Consider the following 19243-nt stretch of genomic DNA (forward strand, 5'->3'; position numbering starts at 1 on the left):
GGGCTTGCAAATAATGGACGTGGATTAAGATCGATGCATACCGATGAAACACGGATCAGGTCACGCGAATCCGCGTACACGTATACATCCTCGACAACAGACGGTCCGTTCCGCAAGCTAACAACGAGTAACACGATTACGAGTGCTCTAATCGGGTGATACTTGTTTTGCGAGGGTCGCCTATTGAGTTGTATCTTCAAGTTTCTGTTTGCGGAGATACGTGTTAGTCGCGTGATTCCGGACACGATGAATCACCCGATGAAACACGCGATGATTCGTTCACTAATGCTTGATAAATAAATCTCGTCGCAAATTGACGAGCGATGAACACGAAATTCCTCGAAATAGTGTACTAATTACTTCCATATTCAATTATAAATAATTGAGTATAAAAATTACTTAAATCATAGCGCGCACTGGTACCGAAAATAATCCATTTGCTACTTAAAATCGAATTAATATCGACGATTAAGACCTGTATCATATTGTTTCTACGACTCATATTATCTTTACGTCTTTCAATTCGTATCTAATTGTATCATAAATCACTGTAAGGAAGTGTCACCATATAACGTGACGTTCGCTATCGCGTTCTAAAAGGAGACAGCTACACACGCCGTGTGCGATAAGTGCGCAGAATATCGCTGCGAAACAAGTCTGTCTGTCTGGACATTATTAGCTAGCCGATATTGTTATCGAAGCAGCTACAACGCGTTTCCTGCGATTTACAATCCTGACGTTAACTATCAACCAGTCAAAGTATCATTCTCGTGTCTATAGGATACTTGGATAACATTATGATTGTATTTCTATTTCGTATTCTCCATCAGTAACGTGTGTATCGTCATTTCCTCGCGTTCGTAAAATATTTTTTTAATATCTTGACATTATAAATTTCTTTTAATTTATTTATAAATTAATTTATAAATTTATTAACTGAGATGTTAATTTTTTTGAAACATCACTTTAATGACTAACGTCATTTTAAAACGTCACTTTGAAATGTTTATGGATGTTTAAGGATGATGTAACGAAAAAAATATATATGCATTGCATCATGTATTTAAATTATCTGGGTTAATATTAATATTAATATATTTCGAGAAATCTTTGCGCATATAACTTTAACTTGTATTGTTTTAATTATACTCGTTGTCTAAAAATATTTTGGGAGTAATAAAAGTTTAAAAAACTTTTATCTCGAATTACGAAAACGTGTCATAATGTTACAAACACTTGCTTATTATTATATCAAATTGATTGACATTTTAATAAGTTACATCGTCAAGAGGAAAAAATCATGCGCGATTCTTGCATAAACTAGGACATGTTTCATTAATATGCAATTAATTGCCAAGCTGTTGCGGATACAATTTTTCTGTTATACATCTGTTTACAATCTCGCCGCAATTAATTGCGAGCAGCAATTATAGTTGTAAGTCGTGTTGCGGACTCTCAGAAAACTTTGCATCGCGATCAAACAAGGTTGGGATACGATCTGTTTTCGAAATCGATCTAATAAAATTTCCTTGAATATGATAAGCAATCTTAGCGTGACATATTTGCGCAGTTCGCGATTTTAGATCGTTTGACAGTACTGATAAGCGCTAAGTTGTTTTGTATGCTTTTAGAACAATAGTTACATGACAGAAAAAAATCGCGATAAAAGCAAGGTAAGCCATACGTTACATAACACAGACTTTCTGGAATAGATGTGCATTTGTAAGATAATAAAATAGCAACTGAGTTGATATTTAAACAGCTTTGATTTTTAAACAGCTTGTATCCGAGTTTGAAAAAATGTAATCTAAAGTTTTACATATTCATCTTGTAGTAAATTCCTCTCGAAAATTCAAATATAATGTAAAGAACCATATTATTAAACCACAAAGAATATAGTAAAGATGATTGCCTGTGTGAGCAAATAAAAATGTTAAAAGGAACATGAAAGCCGACTATGCAAAGTACTTGAAGAAGCATCTAATTTATGAACACCATGATGGTCCGCAGAATAGATGTGCATATATCACACGGTAAAAAAAATTGCGTCACGTTGAAGTGGATTACAGAGAAAAAAGCGAGAAATATACATGATGAAACATAAAAATGTTTTCGTCATTTTTATCAGATATTATACGTTATTTGCGTCTAATATATTACATTTCTAAATTAATTTCACGAACAATATCGTCGTCTTTGAAACGACGTTCCAACTCAAAGCAAGATTAACATTAGTTGCTTACACTTAATCAAAGAGAGAATTTGCATATAATATATAAGGTATATAAGGTATCTAAACTACTAGTCTGTAGACGAACCTCTAAATAGACGAACAATAACGAATTTACTCCTCCTTCGCCTTTCATTAATCATCCCTTAAGTTATTATATAAAGTAGCAGTTTCTATATTCCACGCGTAAAACATGGAGGCGTAGACTCTAGCTTCAGATGCGCTTCATTTAAACCCATCTCACGCAGCCACTGATGGACTCATTAGCAAGGGATTCTTCGTTTACTTCCATCCTATCGATTCTCCTCTCCTCGTTCCTGCGACCACGAAAGGCGTCGCTCTCGACGGCCCCTTTCTTAATTGATTATAAAATTGCGACGCGGTCTCTCTCTCGTCATCGATGGATTATCCGTTGGGGATTAAAACGATGATTCATTACGACTCGTCCCCGCCTCCTCCGAGGGCGCGGGGGAGGGCCTCCCCCTTTGTCCCGGTCAGGTCGATTTCCACGAGATAGATAACCCGGAAGAGACCCGCGAGGGAACTCCTTCTTCCTTCCGTAGGTTGATAGGTAGACACGTAAAATGTCGATCTATTTTCCTTGAAAGTCTGCGCGATTCCGGGGACATTCCAACCTTTTACCGCGACGTCAATGTATCTTCGGATACTCACCCCGTGGAAGCGCGAGCTCGCTTCGAATGCAAGTCCACGCACGCGGGTAATTGTAGTTTTCGACATGTCAGGGGAAGAGGGAGGGGCAGAAAGGAGTTCGCACGGAAGGGAAAGCGCGGAATGATGATTGATCGTGCGTGCGAGTCGCGTGTGTTTGCACGAAGGAGAAAACTTGTAGGTAGCTGAAAGCGAATTCGCCTCACTTTCGGTCATCCCGAATAAATCATTCAACGAGGAAAGCGTAAAATAGCGATAGTCGCGAATTTGAAGGCATTAGCGAAGAATTGACTCTCGCGTGCTCTAATTAAATTAAATTAAATTAAAATCAGTCTGATGTAAATTATATAATAGAAATTAAATTTTTAAAGTAAAATTTTTCTTTTTTTATCTTCATGTAAAATTTACATTATTTTATCCTATCAAATATAATTCAAATAATTAAGTGAAAAATGAGAAATTTTTTGCACAAGTTAGATTTTTCAAATAAATGGATTAACGATAAGCGTTTTATTAATCTTTCTTTCTTGAGTCCCGAATAATTGAAATTCCATGACACTAAGACTTTAGATTTCAATTTTCTTCAGCGCGACGTTCTTTCAGGCACTTGAAATGCAAAGCGAAAAGAGAACCGTATTACTTTCGGCATATCGCGATGTACCCTTGTGAAAGAATTGGCCCTAAACATCGCGAAATCTGCGTCACCCTCTCTGGAACGTGGGGTGGTGAATGGGAAATCGTCCTTTCGAAATGCGTGGCTCGTTTTCCACAAAATTTCAAGTCCCGAGCTGAAGTTCGCGCGCGCGGGAAGGGTTAAACGTTTATCCCTCTTTTGTGACGTGCTACGTCTCTTCGCTACGCTCTGTCACCCACGTGAATAAGCTAAGGTGGCAGAGAGGCGGAATGACGAGGAGGAGGAAGAAGAGTAGCAGTGGCATAGCAAGGAAAGAGGGCAACCTCCTAGGATCTTGAACATTACGAGAGGGAATTGCCGGAACGTGAGGGGCTGGAAAGTGCGTGACACGCGTGACAAACGCACCCGGATTAAATGTCGGCGCTCGAATTGCCTTTCCGCTTCTGAAAGATGCCCAGAAGTCATCACGCTCTATAGAAATGATTCCGCGTCGACGAGGAGCTCGAGATTTATGGATTAAAATGTAGCGATTTGTGGACTTAATAAAAGTGTTAAATGTCTGCGTTCAATCCAGATAAAATTTTAAGTATGAATTTAAATATAGAATTTTTATACATGTAAATTTTAAATATATTAACATTTTAAATATGTTAAGATTATATTCGTGTGATACTAAGATCATTTTGTTATATTTACATATTTTCATTTGTATAAAATTTATTTTTTTTTAAGTATGATGTAATAACTATACATAATCTATAATATTTGTATATTATATTCTTAAGATTTATCCACACATGCACATGTATATTTAAAATGTATGAGCGAACAGATCGCTTTTTATATAGTTAGCTTTTTGTGTAACTTTCTTAATGATAGGATGATCCGAAAGCTCCTTCACATCGTCTTCTTCGAATGGCACGTGGATTTTCTTTTCGTCGCTAACGGCTTTTACGAAATAATAAAATCCTCTCTTGTATCAAAGCCTGGAATCCTGAAGAAATGATATAAATCCACCGTCAGTGCGTCTTTCGTTTCTTCGCGTAATCTCCAAGATCTCCTTCCCTTGCTTTTATTACGTACATGTTCTTAATGTGGATAAGAATCTCTATTCTTTGTCGTCAAGAACAATCTGGACTACATCCTAAGCGGTTCATGTATCTTTTTATCAGTAATGACAAAAGTAAAAAATAATTGATAGTAGAAAAAATATAACAGTGCACAAGGAGAAATACAATTATATTTTCGAAGCAATGTTGACAAAATTTCTAATAGAAGCAGAAGGTTATTTTATATTACATTTTCAAGATTTGTACTTTTGATATAAATCTTATTATTGTCATGTTGATATAATAATTTCTCTAATTAATGCACTTTCCAAGTTTAATATCACTATAATCAAATCTCTAATAAATGATATTTGTATGATCCTAATGGATAAAAACAAAGCAATCTTGTTGGAAACAGGCGCTCTTTGTTTGACATATCAAACTTTCTCTTTGTGTGTTTCTATATTTTATTCTTTCTTCTTGAAAGTGAACAGGTGGAGCTTTTGCGACTATTATTTAAGTAGAATTTCTGTTCCGTTTCATGCCGTCCAGCATTATTTTGGTAGGGGGAATAACAGAAGAATATCCGCCGCTTCGATACCTCAAAAACTTTCAAAACGGCAAAACTCGAGAGAACTGCCGAGAACAGAAATACGCAAGCCTTTTGATGCCGTACCCGTATTTCCCTCTTTTGTTTTTGCAAAGCGTGGTCGTATTTGTGGTCTGTATCCATTGTATTGTGTAATAATTCCCCCATTGGTGTTCCAGATTTTGCAAAAAGGACATTCAGTAAAGGCAGATTAAAACCTCCATTCTCGTCGGAGATGATCAGCTTCATTGAACTTATGCTCTATTTACTGCAAAAGCATTTCTCTCAACCGAAGGTAATAGATTCTTTATCGAATAATATGATTTTATCGAATAATATGATTCATTAATTTATAATAAATTAAGAAAACATATGTAAATAATAAAGAAAACACGTTGAAGATAACGACTTTAAATCATGAGATATTTAATAAAAATTTTCTTACCTAGTTGACAATTATTGCAATTTTATCAATTTTTATGATTCTGCATTATTTTTAAATATAATATTTTACTACTCTTGTCACAGAAAAATGGAAAATAATGTAAAAAATTTGCAAATATGTTAGAAAGGGAAAGTAATAAAATGAGTGCTACTTCTATGTTTCAATAATTCATTTGCAATTAATTGACAGGGGAAATTGACCGCTTTCCTGTAGATTATCACTCTTCATAAAATGCAACGAAGATGTATTTTCCAAATCGTTAGTACATACCTCGCGTGACTGTGGAGATCAGACAAGATCCCCTTCAAGGCACAGTACTTTGTCTTCGTTACGTCGCTACCGAAAGAATCTCCGACTTTAAGGCCACCACCTATCATCCTCCTTCTTTTTTTTATTCGCATCCGTCTCATGTAATAGGTAATACACATATTCAAAAAGTATGTATAGCTTATTACAAAAAATATACTGTAAACATGCAGACATTTGTCGACAATGCATTTGTAAATGATAATTGCTCTCTTTCCAGCTGTTTCTTAATTAAGATTTTTTTAAATAGCTATTATTATCATTTAAAAGATTCTGTTTTCACTTCGAAAAATCGTAATCTAAATATCTCTAAATTTTGACAGTTATTAATGCACGTTTTACATTTCGTGTGAAAAGTTGGAGCTTTTCAGATTTATTACATCAAAGTTTTTTTTTTTTTGTTGACGAGAAAAATCGATGCAATTTAACTGTGCATAAGTTGTAGAATATATTTTTGTTCTTGCAAATGTCATAATTTACAATAGAAAAGTATTCACAAAAGAATTAGCGAAAAACATGAAATATGATATTTTAAACTTTTATTAATATTTTGTTTATATTAAACTTTTAATTTTAATATTTTAAATTTTTATGATGCTTTGAAATTTCTGTCGTCTCTTCACAATTACTCTGATCCTTTTAGGTAGAAATATAAATTAAAAGGCAACTATAAATAATAATACAATTTTGCAAAAAGCTAACAAATAAAATTAATAACAATATAAGTACACATATCTCTTTACATAGCATCATATACCTTCTTATACTCGAAAGATGACGTATCTTTATATCGAGTTATAAAAGGGAGGATTCAGCTCCAGAGGCAAAGAGAACACTCTCCCCTCATGTTGTGATGTAGTTTTCTCGAGGTTATAGGACATTGCCAAGGTCATTGCACGGATCACAGTCACCCGCGCCCTTGGTGCGGAATAATAGATCACAAGCTGCAAGGAATCCTTCCAAGGATTTTCCACCCGACTCCCACGCACCATCTTCTTCCGGCGTCAGTGGTCCGTCCTATGAGTCAGCGTGTCACCATGGATACAGAACATCCCTCACCCCGGGATATAGGTGCGTGTACACAATTTTCACCCTCTCTCCCTCCGTCCTCTCTCTCGACGCTTTCCGCGTCGCACAGCCGCGTGACCCCTTCGATATCCCGCGACGACCTCATAAATGCGGGATTAATTGCGAGCGTATTTAATTTTAACGTTTGCGCGCGAAACAGCGTCCGTCCGTCCGCATAATTCTCTGTCCGACAGCGGGAATCGTCAATGCGCATCGTAATTGCTTTCGTCTACCCTCATCAATTAAGATGGATATTTAGATTCGGAAAAAAAAACGTTATTGCTTTTATTGTGATGACGATATCGTGGATCTCAACAATTGAACGTATTGGAAATAATCGATACTGTTTGCTGTTGAATATTATACTCGAAATGCAATCAATCGTACACTGAGAAAAATCGTTTGATTGTACCAACAAGACATATCTGATAGAAGGCATTTTGATTAAACCAAACAGAATTTCTAGTTTTCACAATAAGACTCGATTTCTTATAACTAGAACGTTTAATAGATTTTACTACAAGGATTTAGTTAGTATTTTAGTTGGATCTATAAAACTTCTAAACATGGATACAGTGGTGCCATTTTTGTTATAAGTTTAGTATTATTACCAAGGAAATTTGATAAATTTAACAGGAAGAAATTAATCCTACACAGAAAAAAGGACATTCTTGTTTTGAAAATATATTTAGTTTTAACATGGAAATCTTGAAATGAGATTATATTGCGTTAATTAAAGAAAAATATAATTGCTTGAATAATTGCTTACTTGAATGAAGCCATTTTTTTATATAGTTCAATCGAGAAAAATATATTCTTATGATTTAAGATTTAATTTTCTTGAATGGAAAAGAAACAATGTTAGATAGAAAATAACATTTTTAAATCAAAGATTAATTTTCTTCAAGTAGAATTAAATAATTATATATTCTTGAGGTGACAGTTACAATATTAAAATAAGACTATAATATTGTTGAAATTTAAAATTATTAAATTCTTCTAAAAAGATTATAAATTGTTGCGTATATATGAAACAATGAACGCGTTAGTTTAAGTATATAAGTTTTGATTTGACATTTATTTTTTTCTGTGCACTCATCTAGTAATTCCTAAAGGAATTCTGATTCGTCCATTTTCCAACAGACATACTGGTTGAATCTACCAGATTTCTAATTAATGCAACTAGATTTTTTTCTCAGTGCAGAAGAGAAAATTGCATATTATCGCGATTTGCTATCGCAAGTACTTTGTAACACGAGTTACGATGTAAATGAAGAGACGCTTTATCTGGACGATACTTTGACGTTTATAAATAACATCTTAATAAATATTCCTGCCAGAAAGAGAGAAAGGAAAGGTATCGGACGTCGTAACACGGTTCTCGCTACACCAATCTCGTTTCAGCGAGAAGTTACTGCCGCGTAACAAATCGAGCGTAGTATCGCATTCGAGAATACATTCTTGCCTGATAGAGAAAGTGTCCATTTCCCGTATCCTACGACCCCGTGGACCAAATGGAACGCAATAATGTCATCGACTGTTACGACACCCTCGTAGAAATGCAGCCTAGCGCTCCGTATTATTCCGTTGTATTTCCGCAGACGGATATACAAGTCGTACCAAATGTCATTCAATATTTAACGATTGCTTTAATTTTCATAATGATACGAGATCCCCTCAAGCCGCACAAGTCTGCTTCCGTCAGGTATTCGTACGGAATAATAAACGCGTCTTACCCAAGCAATAAAGAGAGAGTTATCAGAGTAAGCAAAGATAAACAATTCTCCATAAATAAAAGATGCGTCTGTCGTTATATCAACAGCATGCAATGAAGAGAATATTACAAAGGCCATGCAATTCATATCGCTATCGTTATCCTTACCAAGAGTCGCTTGCCAAACGAGTACATGGCAAACATTTAAAACTATTCGCCTTGCGAATAAAAGAGCCAAAGTTTGCGAGCAAATATTTCTTCTCGTAATAACGAGGCTTGGAAAAAACAATTTTCGGCGCAAACGATGTTTCTCGAGAATATCCATCTTGATAAAAACGGCAATGTAGCGTGCATTGAAAATTATTAGAATTTATGCTGTATCTTATTTCTCGTAAAAAAAATGCAACTGGGACACCGGCTTAGCAGACTCTAATCTCGAGGAAATCGATCTGGAAGTCTGAATTACGACTCTTCCCGACGAGTGACATGCACGAGATGGAAATTCTACCTATAGAAAAGTATGTCTAGGGTGCCGACAGGATATGTCTAGGATATCCATGATAACGAAAATTCGTTCTAAAGTTCTGAGAAAGCGAGAATTTTTTTTTAATTTGAAAAAATTCGTTTTATCAACATAATCAATATAATAAAAAATATAATATTCATAAATACAAAATAACCATAAATCAAATAAAATTAATATAATATTACTTGAATAAAAAAAACTAATATTTATATTAATTTCTATATTAATATCTAATTTTGTGTAATTTTTATTTAGTATTTTATAATATTTGTATTAATTTTCTATCTCTCTGTAATCTTTCTCTAATCTCTAATACATTCTTTTGATGCTTATAAGATCAAACATTCCATAATAACGAGAAAAACAAATTTCGATCACTGATATATTTGATGTCTAAAGTACATTTTACATAATAAAGATGTATCTTCTTTGCTTCTTCAAATCTTCCGAGCGAATAGCTTAAGAGCCCTCGTCGGAGCTCTTCCCCCAATATTGAATCATTATTATATGTTTATTTCATCGTCTACTCGCCTTCGGCGCCATAAAAATAAATGTTTTTAGGTCTCGTACTATCTCGCAAAGGACAGGTCATTCCCCTAATGTCAAAAAAATCGATTTCAACGAGTAAACTCTCTCAAACTTCTTGTTCGTGAATGCAAGAGCTGTCAGTGTTTATCTTTTTAATTGATAGCAAGTTGCTACAAAATGTACCAACCGAATAAAAAATGCTATCAATCATGGAAGTTACTTCAGAGAAAAACTGTGTATTTTTAGTAAAAACAAAATAGCAAATACATTTCATATCATGTTATCTAAAATATTATTAATTCTAACAAATAAATATACATTATCCGATTACAAATCATTATTAAATTTTATCTTTTTCAGTTCAATTATAAAAAATGTATCATTTTCAAATATATATTTTTAGAAATATATATAAACAGAACAGATATTTGTTAAAAAATTTCTATTATTAAGTAATCAAGAAGAAAGACAGCTCACTTATAGAGATCAAAAATTTTTCGCTTGTCACTTTACGATTTATATGGCACGACACACATATGCAAATAGACCACGATATATTTCTACATACTGTTAGCCCTAAAATCTAGAAACTACGTACTGTATCGTTTCGTTCGATAGCATTCGTCGACTCTGCTGGGAGTCGTTAGAATAAATGCGACTAGCTATTTCGTGAGGACCGTGTCGTTCCCCTAGGCGGAGGAAAATCGATTTCTCCGATGGTGAGAGAAAAGATGCGAGGATGGGTAGATGGAGTGAATAGGGAGTTCTCTACTTCGCCGCGATCGCCGACCGGAAAGACGGGACCTTTTCTATGGGGGTGGATAAGACGCTCGTGCTAGACCTAGCTGTCTCTTTCCACAGAAACTGTACGATGTTCGAGGGGTCCGTAGATCAACCGATCTCGGGCGCATCTTATTTCTCGCCCGCATAATGGCGCATCTGCGTCGACAATATTTTCCGCATCACGGAACATCCGATAATATTGGATGTCGTATGACTACGGAAATGATTCATGTTCGGGCGGGCGCGAAGACACAGGCTCTATTTTCTGTTCTGATTCTAGAAAATGCTAAATATTCGCGATAAGTCTGGTTACCATGTGCGCAAATTATAAAGTAAATTAAAAAAAAATAAAGAATTACGTCATCACATCACCGTCATATCTATATCTTTTCATCTAAAAATTTCTTGAATAAATATCTGATAAAAACAGATTTCAGAATGCATTAACGAAGAAGATACTGATAAGAGGAATATATTGTGCGATATTTTCCCGAGATGATAAGTCTAGCAATCTAGTAAGTACGCTTAATTTATAGTTTCATAGAGAAATGATAAAAATTTTTTAAGCTCTCCTCAGTAATTATCATCAATATTACTATTACATTTTTCTCTTTTTTTTAGCCTGAAAATTCGTATTATTTTAAATATATGAATACGAGTTATAATATTATACGATATATTTTGAGCAAAATACACGATAATCTCTTACAATATCTAATCAAATATCCGAGAAACAATTTGGCGAAATAATTAAGCGGCTTGACAATGCTTTCTTTTATTTTTGGAAAGATATTATCTCGCAAATAAGACGCATTGTTACCGAAAAGAACAGTCTTCACAATTCAATAATCCGCCTCAGGCACCGTCTTACGTTAGATTAAGGGAGCAAATGTTTCACGACTGCTGCTGCCATATTGCTACCCCGCAAGCACTTGGTCTGCTTGTCTTAGATTCCCAAGAGAGTAACAGGAGAACCCTAGGTAATACGGCCATGTGACCCTTGCGCCATTTTTACAGTATCTTGAACTCGAAAGAAAATAATTTTTGCCAAAAAAGGGACCGACGTTTTATCATTATCACGCACTAGAAAATGGCAAACCGTTCCGTTTACGAAGACCGTATTATTTTTTCCGCTTGAGTAAATGTTTCCTCAAAAGTAAAAATTGGAGATAAAAATTGCAATTGAATTTAAAACAAAAATAAATATACACAGTAAAAAATAAAATGTTAATTATAACATTTTTCACAAGTCCCAGAAAGTCCACTCTACATTTTAAGTTAAAATAACTCATTCGTCGTATGTTACTTATTGACAAACTAAAAATGTTAAATAATTGACACAATACTTTACATTTATTTTTATTATCGTGACTTTAAGTGTAATGTAAAAGTAACATACAAATTAATTAAAAATTACATGAAAAAATAGTTACAATAACTCGTAAGAATTGTTGTAGGACATTAACATATAATTAGTAATTATTTTAACTTAAATTATTTGTAATAGAAACATTTGATTTTAGTAAATTTGATTATTTTGTATGTTAAAGTTCAAGATTATTTTTTTTTGAAGATTCACTTTAACTTTTTCTTAAAATGTTAAATTGACCTTTAGACATGTTGATTGTTTAAAATGATTATGTTAAAAATACTCAAAATAATATTCCATTTCTAAAAGACATATACAAAGTATTAAGTTATGAAGTTGACATAAATGTAATACATGAAAACGTTATAAAAATAATAACATATAAGTTGTATGTTAATTTTACATTAAACTAATCAAAACGTGGTAACACAAGAAAATTTTAACATATGGACGCACAATTTTTTACTGTGTATAATCGGTTTCCTCGAATTTCATTTCATAAAATATGCAGAATGCATGTTTTAAAAAAATCATTATCATCAAAATAATCGTTATGATTATTGTTAATATGAATACATCGTTTTTGAAGAAAATACTGCACGGATATAATGTTAATATGGCAACAAGTAGCGTATTAAATATAAGTATCTTTTTTGCAAACGTAATTTTTTCTTTTTGCAACCTCATGGCATTATTAGTAAGTAAAAGCGTATCCTACGCACGTACGTCGTATGCATTAAGAAATATGTAATTGCGACGTAGTTGGAAGCACGAAGAGGTTACGTGCTTATGTACTTACATCGAGTCCCAAGTTCCCTTAATAGACAAAGTTCGGTCGTTTTTCTTTGCTGTATCTCTCGCTATAGTTTATATGATGAAACATTACAAACATCCAAATGATTAAATTAACTCTCGGAAGAGAGACGTATTTTAAAAATATAGTGTCGAATATAAATTAGCAAAAATGGCCACCAATTTTTTGAAAAGAAATATTTTATGTTACATTATACACACACATAAAAATTATCTAACACACAATTTTAATTCTGTAAATTTCTAATAAATCATCATAAGTATTAATGAGTTTCTTTTATGGAGATAAAGAAACTAACTATTCATTTTCGTAAGAAACAACAATGTTTCGATAGTGAAAGCAATTATCTGACCCAGGTCGGGGAAGAATCGATGTATATAACTGCCACGAGGGAAAAGAAATGGACTAGTAGGGAGAGTAAAACGGATTTGGCCGAAATTAGAACCTCGGAGCCCATTTCGGGTATGTCGGCAGGCTTTACGTGCGTGATTCCAAAGGGAAACCACCTCGATAACTTCAACAACAACGGACGCGCGTTAATTACTCAATAGTTAGAGACATCATAGTAACTTTTCTATTGAGCAAGCTGTTCGCCCACATTTATTACGCGAATTTACACATGGTGGCATTAAAAACTGCGTACCGAAAATATAATTAGCGATTGTAAAATACTCATCCAACTTTGGAAGAAAACAATTAACGAAGAATTAATTGAATTAACTATCATTTTTGATGTTTAAAAATAAATTATGGTGCAAGATAATCTTCTCCAGAAAAATTTTCAGCAAGAAGCGAGCTAGACAATATGTTGCACAAGATGACAAGGCGAAAAGGAGTGCCAAGAAATAGAAGGCGGTGGAGGATCTTATTTTTCTCCGCGAGAAAGAAGAAGAATAGAACATCTCGAGATTAATTGAGTTTTCGCGCGGAATAAAAAGCATTCGCGCGAATATCGGGCGATGGTGCAGTATCGAGAAGAGCATGCATTAGTATATTAGAGGGAGGAGCGATAGAGAAAGAGAGGCAATGCGCGAAGCGATTGAAGCTCGGGAAATCGGTCTCGAGCGGGGAGTAGATTAAAAGTTTGTCGAGGAATTTCTCCAGATAAGGAACGCAATTTAGCACACGATCGCGGATATCGAATCGGGATCGAAACGAACGAGACGAACCGATGGGGAACCGATCGAGCGGGGGTGGGTACGCACTTACAACTCGAGCGTGTCTCCGCACAAGCCGACTATTCCGCCGGGAAAGTCAGACTCGACAACTTTCCCGGAGTATTTTCCTCGTGAGCGACAATGCTCGAGTTACCGAACGATTGCGTCGGTAAATAGCCAAGCTGGGCCGCGAGTTAAACCGGAAATGCGACTCCACCCGCGAAGCGGAACCCCGGTGCGGCGAAAACCCTTACCTATGGCATTCGAAACCGCGTGTTTGTATGCGGTTCTCGGATTACGATTGCGCAATGCGTCTGTCCCTTGCAATTTTCATCGCGATCGAAACAGCACGGATGATTACCGAGGGATACGACCTGGCATCCTTCGGCGATATGGTGGAAAGGAAGGGTGGATATATATATACACACACTCATGTTATATGATCTATCTAACTCGTCGGGGTAATGAACTTACCGAGTAGTAAACTGTCTTCGTACGAGGATTGGACACCAAATAGATCTGAAACGGAAAGCAAAGTTTCTATTAGATTAAGAGGGAACATGCTCAGCTATTTTACGGAATTGCAGAGAGAACAGGCTGGAAAATATTCGGTTCTCCAAAGGGGGTAATTTTATAAATGGCCTTTCAGAACCAAGTTACATCGGAGATTAACTATGCATAGATATTGCGCAAAGTTTGTATATACCATATTGCTAACTCTGATAGAACATCGTGCGTATCTTATTACAAGAAACGTACTGAAATATGTTTCTTGAGTCAAATGTGTAAATATTCATACATGGATGGAACGCATATACTCTGCGTTGTAGTGGTATCAAAACCCAGGACGCCATGGCAAGTTGATTGCTATGTCGTGTTAAGCATGATACACCGACACATCACTCGCAATCAGTTTAAAGTACCTTACTCCACAGCCTCAGCACTTGCAAACTCACAAATAGACCCGATACATGCACGCAACATCTGTGAAGCGAAGATGGGAAAATTAAGCAGGACAATTTTGGAGGTCGGCGTTATTGATTTTCCAAAAAGTCAAATACGAAGCGAAAGTCCATCTTGTACCATCTACCTTGCAATCTGCATTAACGAGAAGATGAATTACAAAACGAGAATTACTCGAGGAATAAATCGAAATTTCAAGCCTTATTTCGTACAATTTCTTTTTTCAATCAAATATAAACATCAACGTGTAGCTCTAGGTTTCATTAGAATAAATATGCCTATTTAAAAGTTGCAAGATTTATTTCTCGATTTAATTTTTTGAGAAATTTGCTGTTTTAATATTACATTATAAATATAATTAGTATAAAATGTGTGTTTTATTCCACATTAGCTGTTAGTATAAACGTGTAAATTATACATCGTCTTTCATCAAATGTTTTCGCGCGATAAATTAACAATCCCACGAGAGGCTTCGATATTTGGTCTCGCTCTCATAAATTTACACGCACAAATATTAATTATATGTAGATATAAATTTGATTGGGTAAATTTTAATTAATTTAATCTGAGCAATATATATATAACTTTGTCCCGGCTTGCGAACGCTTTGTAACTTCTAAATAGATCTTCAGCGCGCCCTTCGTATAGTTTACCGACAATTATCCTGTGTTACACGCAAACTAGTTTCCGCGCCGTCCTAAATTTATCGATCGGGCCCAGTCTCGCGACGCAAATACCCGAGAACATTAATTAACCGCCGCGGCGGGCACATCGATCGGGCGAAGTCGCTTCTTATCAAGGTTGAAGTTCATGCGGCACCGCGATTATTAGCGGCTGACCAGATGCGCCGTCGACGCTGATCAATTAACTGCGGATCTAATTTCCTGGATCTTGTCTCGTATACGCGAATATCGCCAATAATTATGTCAATTAATATAGAAAATGTCTCGAAATATATATATCTATAATTTTATTGCAGAAATTGCATCATAAATACACAGTAAAAAATTGTGCGTCCATATGTTAAAATGTTCTTGTGTTACCACGTTTTGAATAGTTCAATGTAAAAATACAACTTATATGTTATTATTTTTATAACGTTTTCATGTGTTACATTTATGTCAACTTCATAACTTAACACTTTGTATATGTCTCTTAGAAATGGAATATTATTTTGAGTATTTTTAACATAATCATTTTAAACAACATGTCTCAAAGTCAGTTTAACATTCTAAGAAAAGTTAAAATAAATCTTCAAATAATCTTGAATTTTGACATACAAAATAATCAAATTTACTAAAATCAAATGTTTCTATTACAAATAATTTAAGTTAAAATAATTACTATTATATGTTAATGTCCTCAACATTTCTTACGAGTTATTGTAACTATTTTTCATGTAATTTTTAATTAATTTGTATGTTATTTTTACATTACATTTAAAGTCACAATAACAAAAATAAATGTAAAGTATTGTGTCAATTATTTAACATTTTTAGTTTGTCAATAAATAAAATACGACGAATGAGTTATATTAACTTAAAATTTAGAGTGGACTTTCTGGGACATGCGAAAAATGTAAAAATAACATTTTATTTTTTACTGTGTATTCCATTTTGTGTTCCACGATTACATTTATCATCTATCCTTTACTTGCATCGAGTTTCATTTGTATTTTAGTTTTCTCCGCGGTTACACGGATTTCTGTAAACTTTATCCGAGATACAATTCTATAATTAATGTACTCTCTGCTATATATATAATTAACCGAATTCTCTAATTAAGAGAATTAAATTTAGAAACTGCGGCCTCATCCACATTACCAGAACAGGTGAAGAAGAGAAATGGAGAGAAAGGAATGGAAATGAGAGAGTAGGAATAAGGCAGGCAGTCGTGTCGTCGAATTATCCACGTGGGCGAATTTCCAAAGTTCTCATTCTGTAATGACAAAGTAGACGATAACCAAGCTCTCGTTCGACTAGAGTGCCTCTCGAAGCGTACGTTAACGCGCATTTAATTGTGGCATTATATTTCTATGAGTACAGAAAGTACGGCATTGTATTTTCCTGCGACGTGTCGAGACATTTCCCCTCATCCCTTAGGAAATTCGCGGCAATATCCGTCTTCCGAGAAAAAAATCATTAATCTCGATTCTATCCAAATAAGAGATATGATTCATTTTTTTTTTTTTACGTGAAAACGCGTAAGTTTTATTAACATTATATTGTATCTAATATTTATAGTATATGTATATAGAATATGTTTTAGTATAATTTATAAAAATGGTTTGAATTAAATGTAACAGAATTAGAGAATTTTTTCCCATTTTTTTTCATACGTCTGTCCCTGTTTCCTATCACATCCTTGATACGCATGATTACGATGCCGACAACGATGAGATTAGTCTCGCGGGAATATCGTGATGGATGGTATCTCGAAGGAAACATCGGAAATTATCCATTAATTACCATTTCACTATTACACATTGCATATTTATTGGATGACGCGAACTTTCCTTCAAGCGCAAAAAACGATTGCGGGTATAATTACGTTGATTGATCGTAGCAATTTATACGAAACGTTATATTATTTATATGAAATGGTTATATTTATCACGATATCAAGAATTATTAAGAATTGTTAATGAAAAGAAAGAAAAGGCTGCTTCGTTTTCTAATTTCGCCAACAAATAAATCGAAAATTTTTAGTAGATTAAAAAATATTTTTTTTTAAATAGAAATGTATGTTGATTTATAACTTGTAATATTTTTCACAACACTGAGATTATATAAATTGATGTATGTAATAAAAAGATTTTTCCTCAGAGATTCACTTCATTTTTTCTGCCCATATTTTTACGATAAATTAATTATTAATTATTTGCACTTTGTTAATTTGTTTACAGAAATATAAGAGAGTAATCCCTCGATTATCTCGTAGACGATATCTCTATAATAAGTATCAAACACCGCTAATATCGGCACTTTTGTCGCGCGGCACATTCGATATCGCGGAGAAAATAAAACTATCAATATCCTATTAAATTCATGCATCTCCCTAGTTTCATTTCGGTTGATTGTGTTACGCGGCGCGCGCACGTGTCGATGAACAGCACACGTGGAACGCTCGAGCGGGTTTGACACGTCCACAGGTTGAGCGAATCTCGCTAGACTGCCGTTGCGTTCGCATTGCTATTTGCGTTTCGCTGAGGGCACACACGCCGTACATCGTTAATTCCCGTACGTTCGTGCATCCATTTTCGCCTCGTGTTTGGACGGTTGCGCGCATACACCCAGAATAGCTCGATACGCGACGACCGTAAATTCGCGTCGAATTATACTGACGCGCAATTTGCGAATTCGAGAAACCGCGACGGCGCCGGCGACGCGTGAGATTAGCATCGAAGGACGCGGCATCGAATCCCAAATATGGAATTCGCGAATTTAATCGACTGATCTGTGCTATGCCTCGCACAAGTTGAATTTCAACTATGTTTAACCTTCGACATATCATGCGTGCTTTCCTGTTTGCGTCTCTGTTATTGAAGCGTCGAATCCTGGTTGTTTGAACGATTCCCTCTTCTCTCGATTCGACGCTTCAATAAGATTGGTTGTAAAATTAAGCACGAGTACTCGTCTCGCGTATTTGACGTGAAATTGGATTTATCGAAATCGTACTGGCATTTTTCTCCTCTTAATATCGGATAAAGATTCTAGGCGGCGAGCTTTTACCTCCCCTTCTTTCGCGAAAAACTACCGAGATAAGTTTCCGTGTAATTCCGAATGGTTTTGATATTTACTAGGTAAAATCACCGACGCGGCTGTAACGCGTTGTATTGGTAAGTGTGCCACGTATTCTCGAAGAAACGTCGGCGACGTTACGTAAACCGCTTTTCCGCCGACGTAGGTAATTCGCGAGGACGGAAAGAGGTGGCAAGACGATTTTTCATCTGAGTCACGTTTGCGGGAGTCTGAAACTTTCGGGAAAAAGGAAGCTCGCTCTCTTCGTCGTCCGCTTTTCACATACACACACATACAAATACGCGCTTTTCCTCCCGACGCCAAACTATAGGTGTAAAGGCGATGTGTGACGCTTTTTCAAGGTTGTAAGCATACCGGTTTCTAGCTCTTTTTCGCTACTTTACTTTACGTGCTACAGCAGCTGTGTGCCTTCGTCGATTACGAAAAGTCCCTTTATGTACCGAAACAACAGAGGAACAAGCGCCCTAATTAGTACTGAAATAAACCAAGACAAAAGTTCGTCCGATTCTCCTACAGATTTTTTGCACAGTAATATAACGATAGTATAAGAATATTAAAAAATATAAAAAGCGAATTCAAAGAATTTCTGTAAAAATGTGTACAGATAAATTGCTCTCTCTCTCTCTCTCTTTTTTCCT

General features: G+C 35.1%; 1 protein-coding gene across 5 annotated transcripts in view; it reads right to left on the reverse strand.

Moving 5' to 3' along the window:
- The window catches only part of Tinc (transmembrane protein tincar), a 149072-nt gene that overhangs the window by 49222 nt on the left and 80607 nt on the right, over positions 1-19243 (reverse strand). For 4 of the 5 annotated variants that reach the window (XM_083102349.1, XM_083102331.1, XM_083102338.1 and 1 more), the window contains exon 3: positions 14356-14400. The gene's annotated coding sequence lies outside the window, so the exon portion shown is untranslated. Of the gene's footprint in view, positions 1-5886; positions 6144-14355; positions 14401-19243 lie in introns of those variants that run through there. The other variant, XM_083102324.1, reaches the window with a different exon arrangement.

Source organism: Camponotus vicinus, unplaced genomic scaffold (genome assembly GCF_025532165.1).
Source record: "Camponotus vicinus isolate PSW18456_S1 unplaced genomic scaffold, iyCamVici1.0 SCAF_1, whole genome shotgun sequence".
Lineage (NCBI taxonomy): Eukaryota > Metazoa > Arthropoda > Insecta > Hymenoptera > Formicidae > Camponotus > Camponotus vicinus.